Below are 22,306 nucleotides of genomic sequence, written 5' to 3'. Positions count from 1 at the left end.
ATTATAATCGCTCCACCATTGGTGGCCGTGCCTTCTGTTGCCTAGGTCCTAAGCTCTGGAATTCACTGACTAAACCTCGCCGCCTCTCTACCTCTCTTTCCTCCTTCAAGACGCTCCTTAAAACCTACCTCTTTGACCAAGCTTTTCGTTACCTGCCCAAAGTTCTCCTCATGTGGCTCGCTGTCAAATTAAAAAAATAAATCTCTTAATACTCCTGTGAGTATTATTGTTTCTATACCTAATTTGGTATTGATTTCACCTCCTTTATTCACCCTCTATCTCCTTCCTTCCTGCGTTTATTTCCTAATCCTTAAATTTCATTAGTTAAGGAGATGCCCTGTTGCTTGCCCCATTCACTCAGGTGCCCAGTTTCCCTCGTTCTGCCATTATCAGCTCACACTATCAGCAGCTTTGGGGGCAACATTTTTTGAGCTGTCGGTTGCAGGGGTAAGCCTAATTAGTGGCAGACGCTGCCAGATGCCCTGTTACAACAACTTTTGACCCAATGAAGTTTATTAATACATTCCAGAGAGGAAATTGGGAGTAATATTGGACTAATCTATTATCAATGGACCATATAGATGGTATGTAGGGAGTTTCTGTTTCCCGCCTGTTTTGTTGACCAATGTTGTTTAATTAGACAAGTAGAGCTCTTACTCTTTAGTGGTATGTACAGCAGATTTGATTAGCATCTTAACTGGCCAAACTCTGGGCACAGAGAGCCGAGAGAGAATCAGAAATCAAGCCTTTGTCTTCCTGCTCAGTTGGCAAAAATCGAGAGTTTGTTTCAGACAAAATGGGACATAACTCTTTGCTAAGGTAAATGCCAATTAGAGATTTGCTAAGTCAGCACGTTAAAAGGGAGAGTAGGGCATGCTTTGCGATTTTCTGTGTTGCCAGGAGCGTTAGGAAATATATCTCAATTCATGGTAAACTTTGTTCTGCTTCTTCATATATTGTGCAGATAAATAAGTCAGTTTTTTGTTTTTCAAGAATATTCATCAATCTATCATCCAGAAAATAAGCAAAATGGAAGTGGAGCCACATATAAATTTACAGTATCCAGTTCACACAATGGAAAGGTTTCTGATGTGTATCTCTAAAGCATGCACTCACATGTTCCGCCACCAGGTAGCTCATCCCCTGAAGTCCTAAGGGATCCCAGCATCCCCCCAAGGCCTGTTCCTCACTCTGGAGTGTCTTAAAAAAGACTGAGGTCCAGTTACTTTAACCTCCCTGTGTGCAGCCTCATCTGTGTTAGGAACACAATAACTGGCGACAAGAATACGAATCCAACGCAAAGATGCAGCAAACTGAGGGCATTCTAGAGAAGTTCTTGGAGGGTGAGGAGTGGGAAGCCTATGTCGAATGGCTAGACCAGTATTTGTAGCCAACGAGCTGGACGGAGAAGGAAGCCCTGCAAAAAGGAGAGCGGTCCTCCTCACATTCTGCGGGTCACAGACCTACAGCCTCATGAAGAATCTTCTGGCTCCGGTGAAACCCAAGATAAGTCGTATGAGGAGCTGTGTACACTGGTTCTGGAGCATCTTAACCTGAGGGAGAGCGTGCTGATGGTGAGGTATCGGTTCTACACGTGCCAGCGATCTGAAGGTCAGGAAGTGGCGAGCTACGTCGCTAAGCTAAGGCGACTTGCAGGACAATGTAAGTTTGATGGCTGGGCATTGGCCACGAGACCATCCTACGAAAATTTTTGACTGTAGAGACACTGACCCTCAGTAAGGCCATTGCGATAGCACAGGCGTTTATGTCTACCAGTGATAACACCAAACAAATCTCTCAACACACAAGTGCTAGCAATGTTCATAAATTAACTGGAACTGTGTTTGTGAGCAGAAATGTACAGGGCAGAACCCACGAGTCTGCAACTGCCAACAGGCCTCAGGTGACCCAGATGACTCAGAGTCCCCAACAAAGGATGAATGCAAGGCAATTCACACCTTGTCGTCGTTATGGAGGCTTCCATTCAGCCTATTCATATCGCTTCAAAGGGTATGTTTGCAAGAGCTGTGGAACAATGGGGCACTTCCAATGAGCTTGCAAACGAGCTGCAAGCTCTGCAAAACCTGCTAACCACCACGTGGCAGAGGAAGATCGGTCCATGGTGGATCAAAGCAATTTCGAGTCTCAGAGAGAGGAGGCAGATGCTGAAGTACATGGGGTGCACACATTTTCGACACAATGTCCACCTATAATGTTAAACGTAAAATTGAATGGCTTACCCGTAGCCATGGAACTGGACACTGGCACTAGCCAATCCATCATGAGTAAAAAAAATGATTGAGAGACTGTGGTGCAACAAGGCATTCAGACCAGCCCTGAGCCCCATCCACACGAAACTGAGAACGTACACCAAAGAGCTTATCACTGTCCTGGGCAGCGCCATGGTCAAGGTCACCTACGAGGGGACGGTGCACGAACTGCCACTCTGGATTGTCCCGGACGATGGCCCCACACTGCTTGGAAGGAGCTGGCTGGGCAAAATCCGCTGGAACTGGGATGACATCCGAGAGCTATCACATGTCGATGAGGCCTTATGTACCCAGCTTCTTAACAGATTTCCTTCCCTTTTGAGCCAGGCATTGGAAACTTTTCCTGGGCAAAGGTGCGGATCCACTTGGTCCCAGAGGCACGACCCATTCACCACAAGGCGCGAGCGGTACCTCATGTGATGAGGGAGAGAGTGGAAATCGAGCTGGACAGGCTGCAACGTGAGGGCATCATCTCCCCAGTGGAATTCAGCGAGTGGGCCAGCCCGATTGTTCCAGTACTCAAAAGTGATGTCACGGTCAGGATTTGCGGCGATTATAAAGTAACTATTAATCGTTTCTCGCTACAGGACCAATACCTGCTACCTAAGGCAGACGACGTATTTGCGACGCTGGTAGGAGGCAAGACATTCACCAAGCTCAACCTGACTTCAGCCTACATGACGCAGGAGCTGGAGGAGTCTTCGAAGGGCCTCACCTGCATCAACACGCAGAAGGGACTGTTCATCCACAACAGATGCCCGTTTGCAATTTGGTCAGCTGCAGCGATCTTCCAGAGAAACATGGAGAGCCTACTCAAGTCGGTACCACACACGGTGGTCTTTCAGGACGACATTTTGGTCATGGGTCGGGACACCGTCGAGCACCTACAAAACCTGGAGGAGGTCCTCCAGCGACTGGATCGCATAGGGCTGCGGTCGAAATGTGTCTTCATGGCAACAGAAGTGGAGTTTTTGGGGAGAAAGATCACGGCGGACGGCATTCGGCCCACAGACGTCAAGACAGAGGCTATCAGGAACGCACCCAGGCCACAGAACGTCATGGAGCTGCGGTCGTTTCTGGGACTCCTCAATTATTTTGGTAACTTCCTACCGGGGTTAAGCACCCTTTTAGAGCCCCTACATGTGTTATTGCGCAAAGGTGAGAAAGGTATGGGGAAAAAAAAACAAGTAATTGCATTTGAGAAAGCCAGAAACATTTTATGCTCCAACAAACTGCTTGTATTGTATAACCAGTGTAAAAGACTTGTGCTAGCATGTCGTACGGAGTCGGGTGTGAATTACATCAAGCTAACGTTGCAGGGAAGTTGCAACCTGTCACCTATGCTTCCAGGAGCTTGTCTAAGGCCGAGAGGGCCTACAGCATGATTGAGAAAGAGGCATTAGCGTGTGTGTTTGGGGTAAAGAAAATGCATCAGTACCTGTTTGGCCTCAAATTTGAGCTGGAAACCGATCACAGGCCCCTCACATCCCTGTTCGCTGAAAACAAGGGGATAAATACTAATGCCTCAGCCCGCATACAAAGGTGGGCACTCATACTATCAGTGTATAACTATACCATCCACCACAGTCCAGGCACCGAGACCTGTGCAGATGCTCTCAGTCGGCTACCATTGCCCACCACGGGGATGGAAATGGCGCAGCCTACAAACTTGTTGATGGTGGTGCAGCCCGCAGACTTGTTGATGGTCATGGAAGCATTTGAAAATGATAAATCACCTATCACGGCCTGCCAGATTAGGACTTGGACCAGCCAAGGTCCTCTGCTGTCCCTAGTAAAAAACTGTGTACTGCATGGGAGCTGGGCCAGCATCCCCGTTGAAAGGCAAGAGCCAATCAAGCCGTTCTAGCGGCGATAGGACGAGCTGTCCATTCAGGCAGACTGTCTGTTGTGGGGTAACCGCGTAGTGCTACCAAAAAAGGGCAGGGAGACGTTCATCTCGGATCTCCACAGCACACACCCGGGTATAGTAATGATGAAAGCGATAGCCAGATCCCACGTGTGGTGGCCCGGTATTGACTCTGACTTAGAGTCCTGTGTACGGCAATGCAGCGTGTGTGCTCAGTTGAGCAACGCGCCCAGAGAGGCACCACTAGGTTTGTGGTCCTGACCCTCCAGACCATGGTCGAGGATCCATGTCGATTATGCCGGCCCGTTTCTCGGTAAAATGTTCCTGTGGTGGTGGATGCTTTTTCAAAATGGATTGAATGTGAAATAATGTCGGGAAGCACTGCCACCGCTACCATTGAAAGCCTGAGGGCCATGTTTGCCACCCACGGCCTGCCTGACATACTGGTCAGTGACAACGGGCCATGTTTCACCAATGCCAAATTTAAAGAATTCATGACCCGCAATGGGTTCAAACATGTCACCTCGGCCCCGTTTAAACCAGCCTCCAATGGGCAGGCAGAGCGGGCAGTACAAACCATCAAACAGAGCCATAAACGAGTCACAGAAGGCTCACTCCAAATCCACCTGTCCCGAGTACTGCTCAGCTACCGCACGAGACCCCACTCGCTCACTGAGTGCCCCCGGCTGAGCTACTCATGAAAAGGACACTTAAAACCAGACTCTCGCTGGTTAACCCCAAACTGCATGATCAGGTAGAGAGCAGGCGGCAGCAACAAAATGTAAACGATGGTCACGCCACTGTGTCATGGGAAATTGATCTGAATGCCCCTGTGTATGTGCTAAACTATGGACATGGTCCCAAGTGAATCGCGGGCACGGTGATAGCTAAAGAAGGGAGTCGGGTGTTTGTAGTCAAACTAGACAATGGACAAATTTGCAGAAAGCACCTGGACCAAACGAGGCTGCGGTTCACAGACTGCCCTGAACAACCCACAGCAGACACCACCTTTTTCGAGCCACAACACACACCCAAAGAATCAACGACACCATGCCGGACCAGGAAATCGAACCCATCACGCCCAACAGCCCCGCAAAGCCAGGCTCACCTAGCAGCCCTGCAGGGCCAACAACACACCAGCCCAGCGAGGGCACAGCCAACACACCAGAATAGACATTTGTACCGAGGCGGTCCACCAGGGAAAGAAAGGCTCCCAACCGCCTCACCTTGTTAATGGTTTTCGCTTTGACTTTTGGTGGGGGCGTGCTGTTGTGTATCTGTAAAGCATGCACTCCCATGTTCCGCCACCAGGGAGCTCATCCCCTGAAGCCCCAAGGGATCCCAGCATCCCTTGGGAGCTCTGTATATAAGCCGGCCGTAAGGCCTGTTCCTCATTCTGGAGTGTCTTATTAAAGACTGAGGTCATTGTTACTTTAACCTCCCTGTGTGCAGCCTCATCTGTGTTCGGAACACAATAGTTTCATTGTGGCAACCCCACTGAGTATCATTACCACATGTCTAGATACTGGGAATAAAGGTAAACTCCTGCTCATAGTGGACATGCGATCTACTTATAGGAGAGACAAGTGTTGCTGTACAGGAGAATATCCTATGGGCTAGAAATTGCGTAGCGTCCTGTTTGGGGTGCTAACTTTTGCGGGAGCACAAAAGTATCATCAGGCGCTAAACATTTGATTCTGCCGGAAACTTCCGCTTTAACACTCCAAGGGGTAAGTGGAGTGCTAAATCAAGCGCTATCACTTCTCTTAGAGCACTGAAGGGAGCGAGAGGGGTAGTATTGGCAGAGCGCTGCACAATGTTCCATGCAGTGCTGCTGGTTTTAAAGCTCTTTCCCTCCCTTAAAGGGATGGGCCAAGTCTGCATTCATTGAAGCCTAAGGCTGTGTATATTGGGCGACGACACCTACAATATGTGCATAGCAGCCCCAAGCACTAAGAGAGTGCAGGGCTGAGCAATCGCGGGGTACAAAAAAAAGCAAAATGCAACTCAGTGGGGACATAATTAAATTTTGGCCTACCTGAGCACCATTACCTTTAATTAGCACTCCCCAAATGGCTAGCTGAGGTGACAATGCCTCCTGCAGCTGTCGTTAACGCTCAGCGATGCTGTAGGGGGCGGGAGCGAATTTTAGGTGGTAACAGGGCGCTGTGCACCAGATGATATCACGATCTCCGGGGCGTATGATATCGAGGCGGTAAGTCTTAGTGCCAGCGCAAACCAGCCATGGAAGTTCAGGGGTGTCGCTGATTGCACCAGGCCCGGTCGGTAAGCCCTTAGCGCCTTGTTATCAGCCCCGGAGACGCTAACAAGAGGCGCAAACCAGGCAAATTTCTCCCCCAAAATCTGCACTAGACCCTACCTTGTGATCTAGAAATAAAATCAGAACCACCACTGCGGAATATTCCTCTCAGTGTAAATGCAGCAGGTGCCATATGACGGGCAGCTCAGACTAACAGAAGCGCTGCTACATTAATAACTCATCCAAAACCATCATGATAGTGGAGTTATAAAAGAAAAATACTGCAGATGATTGAAATCTGAACTAAAAACAGAAAATGCTGGAAATAAATCAGCAGGTCAGGCAGCATCTGTGGAGAGAGAAACAAAGGTAACGTTTCAGGTCAAGCACCTTTCGTCAGAACTGAAAAAAGTTAGAGATATTACAGATTTTAAGCAACTGCAGGGGCAGGGAAAGGGGGGAGGGGAGGAAAGAACAAAAAGTCTGTGATAGGGTGGAAGGCACGAGAGATTAACTGACAAAAGGCCTGATTGTACAAGGCTAAAGGAGATGGCAATGGGATAAGTAAAGAAATAAAAAGATGGGTCTAGAAGAAGTGTAAACGGGAATAGCAGAATCATCAACAGCTGCCGTCTAGAAAATTGGGGGCAAAGTTTATGATCTGAAATTGTTGAACTCGATGTTGGGTTCAAATGGCTGTAAAATGCCGAAACAAGAGATGAGGTGTTGCTCCCCGAGCTTACATGGACACGATGGGCTGCATCGCCTCCTTCTGTGTCATAATTTTCTATGATTCTTACGTTGAGCTTCGTTGGATCAGTGTAAGAGGCCGAGGACGGAGAGGTCAGAGTGGGAGTGGAGTGGACAATGAAAGTGACAGGCGACTGGAAGCTCGGGGTCATGCTTGCAGACTGAATGGAGGTGTTCCACAAAGCGGTCACCCAATCTGCGTTTTGTCTCCCCAATGTAGAGGAGATTGCATCGTGAGCAGTGAATACAGCATACTAAATTGAAAGAAGTAAAAGTAAATCGCTGTTTCGTCTGGAAGGAGTATTTGGGGCCCTGGATAATGGGAAGGGAAGAGGTAAAGGGGCAGGAGTTGCATCTCGTGCACTTCTTGGGAAAGGGAGGGGATGTTGGCGATGACTGAGGAGTGGACCAGGGTGTCGTGGAGGAAAGCGGAGGGGAAGGGAAGGGAAGATGTGTTTGGTGGTGAGATCATGCTGGAGGTGGCAGAAATGGCAGAAGATGATCCATTGAATGTGGAGGCTGGTGGGGTGAACGTGAGGACAAGGGGAATCCTATCGTTCTGCAAGGGAGGGGAGGGAATGAGAGCAGTACTGTGGGAAATGGAACAGACTCCGTCGAGGGCCCTATCAACCACGGTGGAGGGGAATCCTTGGTTGAGGAAAAAGGGAGACATGGAAGGTGGCATAGTTAGAATAGTTGCGACAGGGACAGTGAAACTGGGAGAATGGAATAGAGTCCTTACAGGAAGCGTGGTGGGAGGAAGTGTAGTCAAGGTAGCTGTGAGAGTCAGTGGGCTTATAGTGGATATTGGTCAACAGCCTATCCCCAGAAATGGAGACAGAGAAGTTGAGGAAGGGAAGGGAAGAGTTGGAGATGGACCATGTGAAGGTGAGGGAAGAGTGGAAATTAGAAGCAAAGTGAATGACATTTTCCATTTCAGGTGAGAGCAGGAAACGGCACCATAGAAACACAGAAACATAGAAAATAGGTGCAAGAGTAGGCCATTCGGCTCTTCGAGCCTGCACCACCATTCAATAAGATCATGGCTGATCATTCACCTCAGTACCCCTTTCCTGCTTTCTTTCCATACCCCTTGATTCCTTTAGCCGTAACGGCCATATCTAACTCCCTCTTGAATATATCCAATGAACTGGCATCAACAGCTCTCTGCAGTAGGGAATTCCACAGATTAGCAACTCTCTGAGTGAAGAAGTTTCTCTTCATCTCAGTCCTAAATGGCTTCCCCCTTATCCTTAGACTATGTCCCCTGTTTCTGGACTTCCCCAACATCGGGACCATTCTTCCTGCATCAAACCTGTTCAGTCTCGTCAGAATTTTATATGTTTCCATGAGATCCCCTCTCATCATTCTAAATTCCAGTGAATAAAGGCTCAGTTGATCCAGTCTCTCCTCATATGTCAATCCAGCCATCCAGGGAATCAGTCTGGTGAACCTTCGCTGCACTCCCTCAATAACAAGAACGTCCTTCCTCAGACTAGGAGACCAAAACTGAACACAATATTTCAGGTGAGGCCTCACCAAGGCCCTGTACAACTGCAGTAAGACCTCCCTGCTCCTATACTCAAATCCCCTAGCTATGAAGGCCAACATACCATTTGCCTTCTTCACTGCCTGCTGTACCTGCATGCCAATTTTCAATGACTGATGTACCATGACACCCAGGTCTCATTGCACCTCCCCTTTTCCTAATATTCTGATAATATTCTGCCTTCGTGTTTTTGCCCCAAAAGTGGATAACATCACATTTATCCACATTATACTGCATCTGCCAAGCATTTGCCCATTCACCTAACCTGTCCAAGTCACTCTGCAGCCTCTTAGTGTCCTCCTCACAACTCCCACTGTCACCCAGTTTAGTGTCATCTGCAAACTTGGAGATATTACACATAATTGGTTCATCCAAATCATTAATGTATATTATAAATAGCTGGGGTCCCAGCACTGAGACCTGCTGCACTCCACTAGTCACTGCCTGCCACTCTGAAAAGGATCCGGTTATCCCGACTCTCTGCTTCCTGTCTGCCAACCAGTTCTCTATCCACGTCAGTACATTACTCCCAATACCACGTGCTTTAATTTTGCACATCAAACCTTGTCAAAAGCCTTTTGAAAGTCCAAATACGCCACATCCACTGGTTCTCCCTTGTCCACTCTACTAGTTACATCCTCAAAAAATTCGAGAAGATTTGTCAAGCATGATTTCCCTTTCATAAATCCATGCTGACTTGGACCGAACCTGTCACTGCTTTCCAAATGTGCTGCTATTTCATCTTTAATAATTGATTCCAACATTTTCCTCACTAGTAATGTCAGGCTAACTGGTCTATAATTACCCGTTTTCTCTCTCCTTCCTTTTTAAAAAAGTGGTGTTACATTAGCTACCCTCCAGTCCATAGGAACTGATCCAGAGTCAATAGACTGTTGGAAAATGATCACCAATGCATCCACTATTTCTTGAGCCACTTCCTTAAGTACTCTGGGATGCAGACTATCAGGCCCCGGGGATTTTTCAGCCTTCAATCCCATCAATTTCCCTAACACAATTTCCTGCCTACTAAGGATTTCCTTCAGTTCCTCCTTCTTACTAGACCCTTGGTCCCCTCGTACATCCGGAAGGTTATTTGTGTCTTCCTTCGTGAAGACAGAACCAAAGTATTTGTTCAACTGGTCTGCCATTTCTTTGTTCCCCATTATAAATTCACCTGATTCTGACTGCAAGGGACCTATGTTTGTCTTCACTAATCTTTTTCTCTTCACATATCTATAGAAGCTTTTGCAGTCAGTTTTTATGGTCCTGGCAAGCTTCCTCTCATACTCTATTTCCCCCCCTCCTAATTAAACCCTTAGTCCTCCTCTGCTGAATTCTAAATTTCTCCCAGTCCTCAGGTTTGCTGCTTTTTCTGGCCAATTTATATGCCTCTTCCTTGGATTTAACACTATCCGTAATTTCCCTTGCTAGCCACGGTTGATCCACCTTCCCCGTTTTATTTTTACTCCAGACAGGGATGTACAATTGTTGTAGTTCATCCATGTGATCTTTAAATTTTTTCCATTGCCTATCCATCGTCAAGCCTTTAAGTGTCATTTGCCAGTCTATTCTAGCCAATTCACATCTCATACCATTGAAGTTACCTTTCCTTAATTTCAGGATCCTAGTTTCTGAAATAACTGTGTCACTCGCCATCTTAATAAAGAATTCTACCATATTATGGTCACTCTTCCCCAAGGGGCCTTCCACAACAAGATTGCTAATTAGTCCTTTCTCATTACACATCACCCAGTCTAGGATGGCCAGCCCTCTATTTGGTTCCTCAACATATTGATCTAGAAAACCATCCCTAATACACTCCAGGAAATCCTCCTCCACCGTATTGATACCCGTTTGATTGGCCCAATTTATATATAGATTAAAGTCGCCCATAATAACTGCTGTACCTTTATTGCACGCATCTCTAATTTCTTGTTTGATGCTGTCCCCAACCTCACTGCTGCTGTTTGGTGCACTGTACACAACTCCCACTAGCGTTTCCGATACATTCATCAACATAACGGAAAAAGAGGTGAGGAAGAGGACCCGAGTAGGACTGGAACAAAGAATGTTCCACATATCCGATGAAAAGGCAGGCACAGCTCGGACCCATGTGGGTTCCTATAGCAATACCTTTAATTTGCAGGAAGTGAGTGGAATCAAAGGAGAAGTTATTCAATGTGAGAACAAGTTCAGCCAGGCAGAAGAGGGTGATGTTGGATGGGGACTGGTTGGGCCTCTGCTCAAGGAAGAAGTGGAGCATCCTCAGGCCATTCTGGGGGAGGATGGAAGTGTAGAGGGATTGGGTGTCCATGGTGAAAAGAAGACAGTTAGCATCAGGAAACTAGAAACTGTTAAAGTGGTGGAGGTAATTGAAAGAATCACAGATGTAGGTGGGTAGAAATCGGACAATTAGAGAAAAAAGAGTTGAGATAGGAAGAAATCATTTCCGTGGGGCAAGAACAGGCTGAAACAATGGGTCTACCAGGACAGGCTGTATGGGGTTGGGGGAATATGAGGTCGGATGTCGTGGAGAGAAGATCTCCAGAGGAGATGAGGTCAGTGACAGTGTTAGAAAAGATGGCTTGATGTTCGGTAGTGGGGTCATGGTCCAGGGGGAGGTAGGAGGAGGTATCAGAGAGTTGGCGTTCAGCCTCCGCTCGCCACATAGCAGCAGCATTACCCTTGTCAGCAGATTTAATGATAATGTTTCAGTTGAATCTGAGAGAACGGAGCGCTGTAAGTTCAGAGGAAGGTAAGTTAGGGTGTGTGAGGTGAGCAGAGAAATTGAGATGGCCGATGATAGAAGATTTCCTTGGTTTGCTATTTCCAACCGAAACACAAACACACAAACGTACAGGGCCCTGGTGAGGCCACACCTCGAGTATTGTGTACAGTTTTGGTCTCCTAACTTGAGGAAGGACATTCTTGCTATTGAGGGAGTGCAGCAAAGGTTCACCAGACTGATTCCCGGGATGGCGGGACTGACATATCAAGAAAGACTGGATCAACTGGGCTTGTATTCACTGGAGTTCAGAAGAATGAGAGGAGAACTCATAGAAACATTTGAAATTGTGACGGGTTTAGACAGGTTAGATGCAGGAAGAATGTTCCCAATGTTGGGGAAGTCCAGAACCAGGGGTCACAGTCTAAGGATAAGGGGTAAGCCATTTAGGACCGAGATGAGGAGAAACTTCTTCACCCAGAGAGTGGTGAACCTGTGGAATTATCTACCACAGAAAGTTGTTGAGGCCAATTCACTAAATATATTCAAAAAGGAGTTAGATGTAGTCCTTACTACTAGGGGGGATCAAGGGGTATGGAGAGAAAGCAGGAATGGGGTACTGAAGTTACATGTTCAGCCATGAACTCATTGATTGGCGGTGCAGGCTCGAAGGGCCGAATGGCCTACTCCTGCACCTATTTTCTATGTTTCTATATTCTTATTTTTGAATGAATGGGCCAAAAATTCCGGCCTCGTCAGGTCCGTATGAAATGCGCACAGATCTGACAAGGCCTCGCAAAAAGCTGGTTTTCGGGGCAGAAAACCGGCTTTTCCGATCTGTCAAGATTTCGCTGGACAGATCTTCTGCATCCCCGGGAGAAGGACATCCGCACGGGAGGGATTGGGCCATTTGCCCAACTCATACCCAGCAAATGTCTTTCAAACTTTTATGCCTGGTAAAAGCAGGCGTATAACTTACTTTTGCCAGCGTAAGAGTTTTAAAACATATAAAAATAAATGTAAATATTCATTTTTATATTAAAAACCCGTCCATTAAGGTAAATGTATTTTTAACACTATTAAAACACATTAAAAAAATTCCAAAAATATTAAATATATTTTTTCTAAAACATTTAATTATATTTAATTTCAATTAATTTTAAATATGTGAGTTGGTTTAGGGTTTGTTCACATTGATAGTAATGGGAGCTCATACAAACAGAGCTTCTATTTTTATCAATGAGAATATTGCATGGTGATTGGTGGTCCAGGCCCATGTGACTCCAGCTTGCACATACATACCTGAAATACATCTCCCCGTGCGCTGCGCAGTGAATCTAGGCCTCCGACCAGAATCGTAGGTTGCTCCAGGACCACTTAGGTACTTTCATAGATTTTTCGGGGGTCGGAGGCGTTCGTACGAAGGAAGCCTCCAACCACAATTTCCCCCTCAATATCAAGCCAAGGAAACATTCTTTCCCTTCTTCCGCGTGTTGGTTGCCAGGGTAACGTTGCACTGACACAGGATCTTTTGTAATATTTTCCTTACCCTTAAAGCTTCGATTTCAAGTTTAAGTGATATATGGTGGCAAATATTTAGGACGATGATAATTTTATTACATCAAGTATCACATTGTTGTTCATGCCTCTGTTTACAGATCTGGCAAAGTGTCTTACTGGAGGCATCAATAGATGACAATGCCCTTTTAAAACCACGTAAAAATAATTTGAAAGCAATTCACAAGTGTAAGATTTCTAAATCTCTGGCATTAAAAACTGACAGCGAGACTGATTCTTTTAAAACAATTTGGAATAGTTTATGCACATCTATTCGCAGTCATCAGCTATCCTACGGATCATAGAGACATAGAAACATAGAAAATAGGTGCAGGAGTAGGCCATTCGGCCCTTTGAGCCTGCACCGCCATTCAATAAGATCATGGCTGATCATTCCTCCAGTACCCCTTTCCTGCTTTCTCTCCATACCCCTTGATCCCCTTAACCGTAAGAGCCATATCTAACTCCCTCTTGAATATACCCAGTGAACTGGCATCAACAACTCTCTGTGGCAGGGAATTCCACAGGTTAACAACTCTCTGAGTGAAGAAGTTTCTCCTCATCTCAGTCCTAAATGGCCTACCCCTTATCCTAAGACTATGTCTCCTGGTTCTGGACTTGCCCAACATCGGGAACAATCTTCCCGCATCTAACCTGTCCAGTCCTGTCAGAATCTTATATGTTTCTATGAGATCCCCTCTCATCCTTTTAAACTCCAGTGAATAAAGACCCAGTTGATCTAGTCTCTCCTCATATGACAGCCCAGCCATCCCTGAAATCAGTCTGGTGAACCTTCGCTGCATTCCCTCAATAGCAAGAACGTTCTTCCTCAGACTAGGAGACCAAAACAGAACACAATATTCCAGGTTAGGCCTCACCAAGGCCCTGTACAACTGCAGTAAGACCTCCCTGCTTCTATATTCAAATTCCCTAGCTATGAAGGCCAACATACCATTTGCTTTCTTTACCGCCTGCTGTACCTGAGTGTACCCACTTTCAGTGACTGATGAACCATGACACCCAGGTCTCGTTGCACCTCCCCTTTTCCTAGTCTGCCACCATTCAGATAATATTCTGCCTTCGTGTTTTTGCCCCCAAAATGGATAACCTCACATTTATCCACATTATACTGCATCTGCCATGCTTTTGCAAACTCACCTAACCTGTCCAAGTCACCCTGCAGCCTCTTAGCATCCTCCTAACAGCTCACTCCGCCACCCAGTTTAGTGTCATCTGCAAACTTGGAGATATTACACTCTATTCCTTCATCCAAATCTTTAATGTATATTGTAAAGAGCTGGGGTCCCAGCACTGAGCCCTGCTGCACTCCACTAGTCATTGCCTGCCATTCTGAAAAGGACCCGTTTATCCCGACTCTTTGCTTCCTGTCTGCCAACCAGTTCCCTATCCACGTCAGTATATTACTCCCAATACCATGTGCTTTGATTTTGCACAACAATCTCTTGTGCGGGACCTTGTCAAAAGCCTTCTGAAAGTCCAAATACACCACATCCACTGGTTCTCCCTTGTCCACTCTACTAGTTACATCCTCAAAAAATTCCAGAAGATTTGTCAAGCATGATTTCCCTTTCATAAATCCATGCTGACTTGATCCGATCCTGTCACCGCTTTTCAAATGTGCTGCTATTTCGTCCTTCATGATCGATTCCAACATTTTCCCCACTACTGATGTCAAGCTAACCGGTCTATAATTACCCGTTTTCTCTCTCCCTCCTTTTTTAAAAAGTGGTGTTACATTAGCTACCTCCAGTCCATAGGAACTGATCCAGAGTCAATAGACTGTTGGAAAACGATCACTAATGCATGCACTTTTTCTAGGGCCACTTCCTTGAGCACTCTGGGATGCAGACTATCAAGTCCCGGGGATTTATCGGCCTTCAATCCCATCAATTTCCCTAACACAATTTCCCGCCTAATAAGGATATCCTTCAGTTCCTCCTTCTCACTTGACCCACTTTCCGCTAGTACCTTTGGAAGGTTATTTGTATCTTCCTTCGTGAAGACAGAACCGAAGTATTGGTTCAATTGGTCTGCCATTTCTTTGTTCCCCAGTATAATTTCACCTGAATCCGACTGCAAGGGACCTACGTTTGTCTTTACTTATCTTTTTCTCTTCACATATTTATAGAAGGTTTTGCAGTCAGTTTTTATATTCCCTGCAAGCTTCCTCTCGTACTCTATTTTCCCCCTCTTAATTAAAACCTTAGTCCTCCTCTGTTGAATTATAAATTTCTCCCAGTCCTGAGGTTTGTTGCTTTTTCTAGCCAATTTATATGCCTCTTCCTTGGCTTTAACACTATCCTTAATTTCCTTTGTTAGCCATGGTTGAGCCACCTTCCCAGTTTATTTTTACTCCAGATAGAGATGTACATTTGCTGAAGTTCATCCATGTGATCTTTAAATGTTTGCCATTGCTTATCCACCGTCAACCCTTTTAGTATCGTTTGCCAGTCTATTCTAGCCAATTCACGCCTCATACCATCGAAGTTACCTTTCCTTAAGTTCAGGACCCTAGTTTCCGAATTAACTTTGTCCTCTCCATCTTAATAAGGAAATCTACCATATTATGGCCACTTTTCCCCAAGGGGCCTCGCACAACAAGATTGCTAATTAGTCCCTTCTCATTACACAATACCCAGTCTAGGAGGGCCAGCTCCCTGGTTGGTTCCTCGACATATTGGTCTAGAAAACCATCCCTAATACACTCCAGGAAATCCTCCTCCACTGCATTGCTACCAGTTAGGTTAGCCCAATCAATGTGTAGATTAAAGTCGCCCATGATTACTGCTGTACCTTTATTGCACACATTCCTTATTTCTTGTTTGATGCTGTCCCCAACCTCACTACTACTATTTGGTGGCCTGTACACAACTCCCACTAGCGTTTTCTGCCCTTTGGAATTCCGCAGCTCCACCCATACCGATTCCACATCATCCAAGCTAATGTCCTTCCTTACAATTGCATTGATTTCATCTTTAACCAGCAATGCCACCCCGCCTCCTTTTCCTTTCTATCTATCCTTCCTAAATGCTGAATATCCTTGGATGTTGAGTTTCCAGCCTTGGTCCCCCTGGAGCCATGTCTCCGTGATGCCAATAACATCGTATCCGTTAACTGCTATCTGCACAGTTAATTCATCCCCCTTATTCCAAATACTCCTCGCATTGAGGCACAGAGCCTTCAGGCTTGTTTTTTTAACACACTTTGCCACTTTAGAATTTTGCTGTAATGTGGCCCTTTTTGTTTTTTGCCTTGGGTTTCTCTACCCTCCACTTTTACTATTCTCCTTTCTATATTTTGCTTCTGCTTCCTTTTTATTTCTCTCTGTCTCCCTGCATAGGTTCCCATCCCCCTGCCATATTAGTTTAACTCCTCCACAACAGCACTAGCAAACACTCCCCCTAGGATATTGGTTCCGGTCCTGCCCAGGTGCAGACCGTCCGGTTTGTACTGGTCCCACCTCTCCCAGAATCAGTTCCATTGTCCCAGGAATTTGAATCCCTCCCTTCTGCAACACTGCTCAAGCCACGTATTCATCTGAGCTATTCTGCGATTCCTACTCTGACTAGCACGTGGCACTGGTAGCAATCCTGAGATTACTACTTTTGAGGTCCTACTTTTTAATTTAGCTCCTAGCTCCCTAAATTCGCCTCGTAGGACCTCATCCCGTTTTTTACCGATGTCATTGATACCTATATGCACCACGACAACTAGCTGTTCACCCTCCCTTTTCACAATGTCCTGCACCCGCTCCGAGACATCCTTGACCCTTGCACCAGGGAGGCAACATACCATCCTGGAGTCTCGGTTGCCGCCGCAGAAATGCCTATCTATTCCCCTTACAATTGAATCCCCTATCACTATCGCTCTCCCACTCTTTTTCCTGCCCTCCTGTGCAGCAGAGCCAGCCATAGTGCCATGAACTTGGCTCCTGCTGCTCCCCCCTGATGAGTCATCCCCCTCAACAGTACTCAAAGCATTGTATCTGTTTTGCAGGGGGATGACCGCAGGGGATCCCTGCACTATCTTCCTTGCACTGCTCTTCCTGTTGGTCTTCCATTCCCTATCTGGCTGTGTACCCTTTACCTGCGGTAAGACCAACTCACTAAACGTGCTATTCACGTCATTCTCAGCATCGTGCATGCTCCAGAGTGAATCTACCCGCAGCTCCAGTTCCGTAACGCGGTTCGTCAGGAGCTGGAGGTGGATACACTTCCCGCACACGTAGTTGTCAGGGACACCGGATGCATCCCTGATTTCCCACATAGTACAGGAGGAGCATAACACGTGACAGAGCTCTCCTGCCATGACTTAACCCTTAGATACTGTAAAGTCCTGACCCTACAGTACAGACTTACACGAGGCACATGCTGAAGTCTAGGTCACTCTGGACCTGCACCTTTATTTCACAGCTCTCGAGTGCCACACTTGCCTGAGACCTGCCTTTATATACCTATGTGGAACAGATATGCAGTGTCTCCTGCAAGTGCACCCCTGGTGGTAAAGTAGGGTTGTGGTTACAGGTCATATCTAGTTACAGTCATGTATAGCACGGTAAAATACAGTTATATACAGTAGTGTGAGATACATGACAGATACACTTAAATTGGCAACAACAATGCTAATGGTTACTCACTGATATAGAAAAGAAAAAAGAAAAGCTACTTACCAATCACCAGTCAATCACTTACCCCCTTGGCTGTGACGTCACATTCTATTTCTTTCTACTTCTTTTTTGCCTTCTCCCTGTAGCTGCAGAAGCACGCTTTTATAGGCCTCTGCCGATCCCCGGACTCACGCCTCTGCTACCACTAACTCCCGCTGCCTCTCGCGGCCTTTATAGGCCTCTGCCGATCCCCGGACTCACGCCTCAGCGACCACGAACTCCCGCTGCCTCTCGCGGCCTTTATAGGCCTCTGCCGATCCCCGGACTCACGCCTCAGCGACCACGAACTCCCGCTGCCTCTCGCGGCCTTTATAGGCCTCTGCCGATCCCCGGACTCACACCTCTGCTACCACGAACTCCCGCTGCCTCTCGCGGCCTTTATAGGCCTCTGCCGATCCCCGGACTCACGCCTCAGCGACCACGAACTCTCGCTGCCTCTCGCGGCCTTTATAGGCCTCTGCCGATCCCCGGACTCACGCCTCAGCGACCACGAACTCCCGCTGCCTCTCGCGGCCTTTATAGGCCTCTGCTAGTCCCCGGACTCACGCCTCAGCGACCACAAACTCCCGCTGCCTCTCGCGGCCTTTGTAGGCCTCTGCCGATCCCCAGACTCACTCCTCAGTGACCACGAACTCCCGCTGCCTCTCGACTTAGTTACAACAGAAACAATGTTACAATAATGATTTATAAAAGATTTACATCACTTTACTCTGGCTGGCTGGCTGAGCACATGGCCTGCTGTTTCGGCTGGTCTTGAGCGGGCGGTTTGCCATGTGCTCAGGAGAGAAGAGAGAAAGCAGTCTTTGGCTTGAGTTTTTATACCGCTCAAAGCCATTATTCCTCAGAAAGCCTCAGGATTGGATCTTAGTTCCAGGGCAGTTCCTTATTGGCTCTCCTCACACATATGTCTGTCTGGAGGGCTGGTGGCATTCCTTGATTGGGTCAATGGCTTTCCAATACACATCTTTAAGCTCTGTCCAGCCAGAAGACAATATACACACAGAACATGCTGGAAGTCTATGAGCATCCATTTTGTCTCTTTCAAAACTGTCTTTTCGTGTAATCTCATTTTTTTAACATTTATACATACACAGAATCAATTTTATCATTACTGAACACTTTTATTCTTACAAAGAGTTGCAATTATGTTTTGCCTGTAAGCATTGGGTGTGTTCTTACTATAACCAATGTTCACATACTCGTGCCTGCATCAGATGAGGAATAACATGTTGCTGAAAAATGACTATTTCATATGGAATAAACGCATTGGTCTAGATTTTCCAAATAGTGTAATTTTAATGTCACCGTTAAACTATTTAAAGTAAATGGGTTCACAGCAGAATTAAAACAATATGGATTAGAAAATCCAGACTAAAAAAAAAATCAACACCAGGAAAAGTAAAACTAAAAGGGAATCCTGTTTGTCTGTTGATAAATGCTGCTGTCATCACTCAAACATGTTTTCATTGTTTTGACTGACTAGTGATTGAGAGGTTATAATAGACCATCAGAGTTCTGACAGATAAAGGTGGGGTGACTTTAGCTGCCACTGGCAGGGCATGATCAAACAAAGCAGAACTCTCTGAATTTTCATACAGATCATTATACTGTGAGGAAAGAATGTGTTTCGAATGTTGTTCTTGCGATTCAGGTGAAATACTTTGTGACAATTTTCTACATTAAAGACAGTATTTATTGCCCATCCCTAGATGCGCTGAGGGCAGTAACAGTCACATGTATCGATGGCAGGTGCCTTCCCTGAAGAACATTAATGAACCATTTGGATTTTTGCAACAATCCAGCAGTTTCCACGGTCATTTTCTCTGGTACCAGCAAGATTTCACAACTTACCATGGTGGAATTTGAACTCACAACTTGCGAGTTGTTTGTCCAGTACCATAGCCGCTCGGCTACACTACTCTTATCAGTTCTAGTACGTGCAAATTTCTTGCAGCCAGACAGTTCCACAAATGTCAATCAGTTCTTTAAATATACTCAAGAGAACACTGTTTTCTCCACCTCCATAACATAGGTCCTGAATTGGCGGCCCCTTTGGGCATGTACCAGGTGCGCTCATACCCGTAGGGGCCTCGCATGTTCTGGATTTAGGCATGCACTGTGCATGTGCCTAAACCCGGAACTTGCAATCTGATGATGCAAAGCTCAGTGGGAAGGTAAGTTGTGAGAAGGATGCAAAGAGGCTTCAAGGGGACATAGACAGGTTAAGTGAGTGGGCAAGAACATGGCAAATGGAATATAATGTGGAGAAATGTGAAGTTATCTATTTTGGTAGGAAAAATAGAAAAGTAGAGTATTTTTTAAATGGTGAGAGATTGGGAAATGTTGGTGTTCAGAGGGACCTGAGTGTCCTTGTACACAAATCACTGAATATTAACATGCAGGTACAGCAACCAATTAAGAAAGAAAACGGTATGTTGGCCTTTTTTACAAGAGTAAAGCCATCTTACTGCAATTATATAGGGCCCTGGTGAGACCGCACCTGGAGCAGTGTGTACAGTTTTGGTCTTCTTGCCGAAGGAAAGATATACTTGCCATAGAGGGAGTGTAACAAAGGTTCACCAGACTGATTCCTGGGATAGGGGGATTGTCCTATGAGGATAGATTGAGCAGACTAGGCCTACAGAGTTTAGAAGTATGAGAAGTGATCTCATTGAAACATACAAAATTCTTGCAGGGCTAGACAGGGTAGATGCAGGGAGGATGTTTCCTCTGGCTGGGGAGTCTAGAACCAGGGGTCACAGTCTCACAATAAGGGATCGAACATTTAAGACTGAGATGAGGAGAAACTTCTTCACTCATAGGGTGGTGAATATTTGGAATTCTCTATCCCAGAGGGCTGTGGAGGTTCAGTCTTTGTTTTCAAGACAGAGATTGATAGAACTTTGAATATTAAGGGAATCAAGGGAAATGGGGATTGTACAGGAAAGTGGAGTTGAGGTAGTCGATCGGCCATGATCTTATTGAATGGCAGAGCAGGCTTGAGGGGACGAATGGCCTACTCCTGCTCCTAATTCTTATGTTCATCTGTCATGAATCCTCTTGACAGATCGCATGCATCTGGAAATAAAGGGATTCCATGGGCGGAGAGTTGGGCTATTTGCCCAACTTCTGCCCAACGAATCCCCATGAAATTCTTACAATTGACAAAAGCAGGCATAAGGCCTGCTTTTATCAGCGGAAGACTTTTAAAGGACAGAAAAATACATCTTGCTCAATAATTTAAACATTAAATCATGTTAAATAAGGTGATGGTGAGCCGCCTTCTTGACCGCTGCAATCATTGTGGTGAAGGTACTCCCACAGTGCTGGGAGTTCCAAGGTTTTGACCCAGCAGTGATAAAGAACAGTGATATATTTCCAAGTCAGCATGGTGTGTAACTTGGAGGGGAACTTGCAGGTGCTGGTGTTTCCATGCGCCTGTTGCCCTTGTCCATCTAGAAACATAGAAACATAGAAACATAGAAAATAGGTGCAGGAGTAGGCCATTCGGCCCTTCTAGCCTGCACCGCCATTCAATGAGTTCATGGCTGAACATTCAACTTCAGTACCCCATTCCTGGTAGAGTTCGCGGGTTTGGGAGGTGATGCCGAAGAAGACTTGGTAAGTTGCTACAGTGCATCATGTAGATGGTATACATGCAGCCACTGTGTGCCAGTGGTGGAGGGAGTGAATGTTTAGGGTGGTGGATGGGGTGCCAATCAAGCAGCTGCTTTGTCTTGGATGGTGTCGAGCTTCTTGAGTGTTGTTTGAGCTGCATTCATCCAGGCAAGTGGGAGTATTCAATCAAACTCCTGTCTCGTGCCTTGTAGATGGTGTAAAAGCTTTGGGGAGTCAGGAGGTGAGACACTCGCCGCAGAATACCCAGCCTCTGACCCGCTCTTGTTGCCACAATGTCCCAGAAATCCCGGTTTCTTCTTCCAGCGGGCATTCGACTAAAAATAGGAGAAAAGATGTGCACTTACCTTTTGGTCGAATGCTCGCCAGAGATCCCGGACTCGAGGCTTCCTCTTCTTGCAAAAGGAACGCATTCACATTGGGACGTCCGTAGGAGTCAAGTGGGCCTGGACACTCAATCATCGTAAAGTATTTTCTCATTCATGGTATTAGGAGTTTCGTAAGTCTGAAACTCCTATTACTATGAATGAGAAACACCCCCAAACACCCAAACACTACATAAAACATTAAAATAACACCTCACATAAATATACTATAGAAATTAAAGTTGATAGAGATGGTTTTGAAAAAAAAAATATTTACCGATTTAAAAAAAAAAGTTTTAATTATAGTTTAAAATAAAATTACCTGAGTGGGCAGGGTTTTTAACGTAAACATGTATTATTACATTTTATTTTAATATGTTTTTAATATGTTTTTAAACTCTTACGCTGGTAAAAGTAGGCTATGCACCTGCTTTTACCAGGTGCAAGAGTTTTAAGGACATTTGCAGGGCAAGAGATGGGTGAATAGCCCAATTTCTGCTGTGGGAATATCCTCACTCCTGAGATGCGTGCAATCTGTCAGGCCAGAAACTTGATCGGAAAAGCGTTTTTCAGTACATGCGCATTGCGCGCCGAAAACCGGCTTTCCCGATGTCTTCCCAGATCCGTATACACTCCGTAC

This window comes from Pristiophorus japonicus, chromosome 8 (assembly GCF_044704955.1).
Source record: "Pristiophorus japonicus isolate sPriJap1 chromosome 8, sPriJap1.hap1, whole genome shotgun sequence".
In the NCBI taxonomy this organism is placed as follows: domain Eukaryota; kingdom Metazoa; phylum Chordata; class Chondrichthyes; family Pristiophoridae; genus Pristiophorus; species Pristiophorus japonicus.
The sequence above is the reverse complement of the archived record's forward strand: the minus strand, read 5'-3'. Positions refer to the sequence as shown.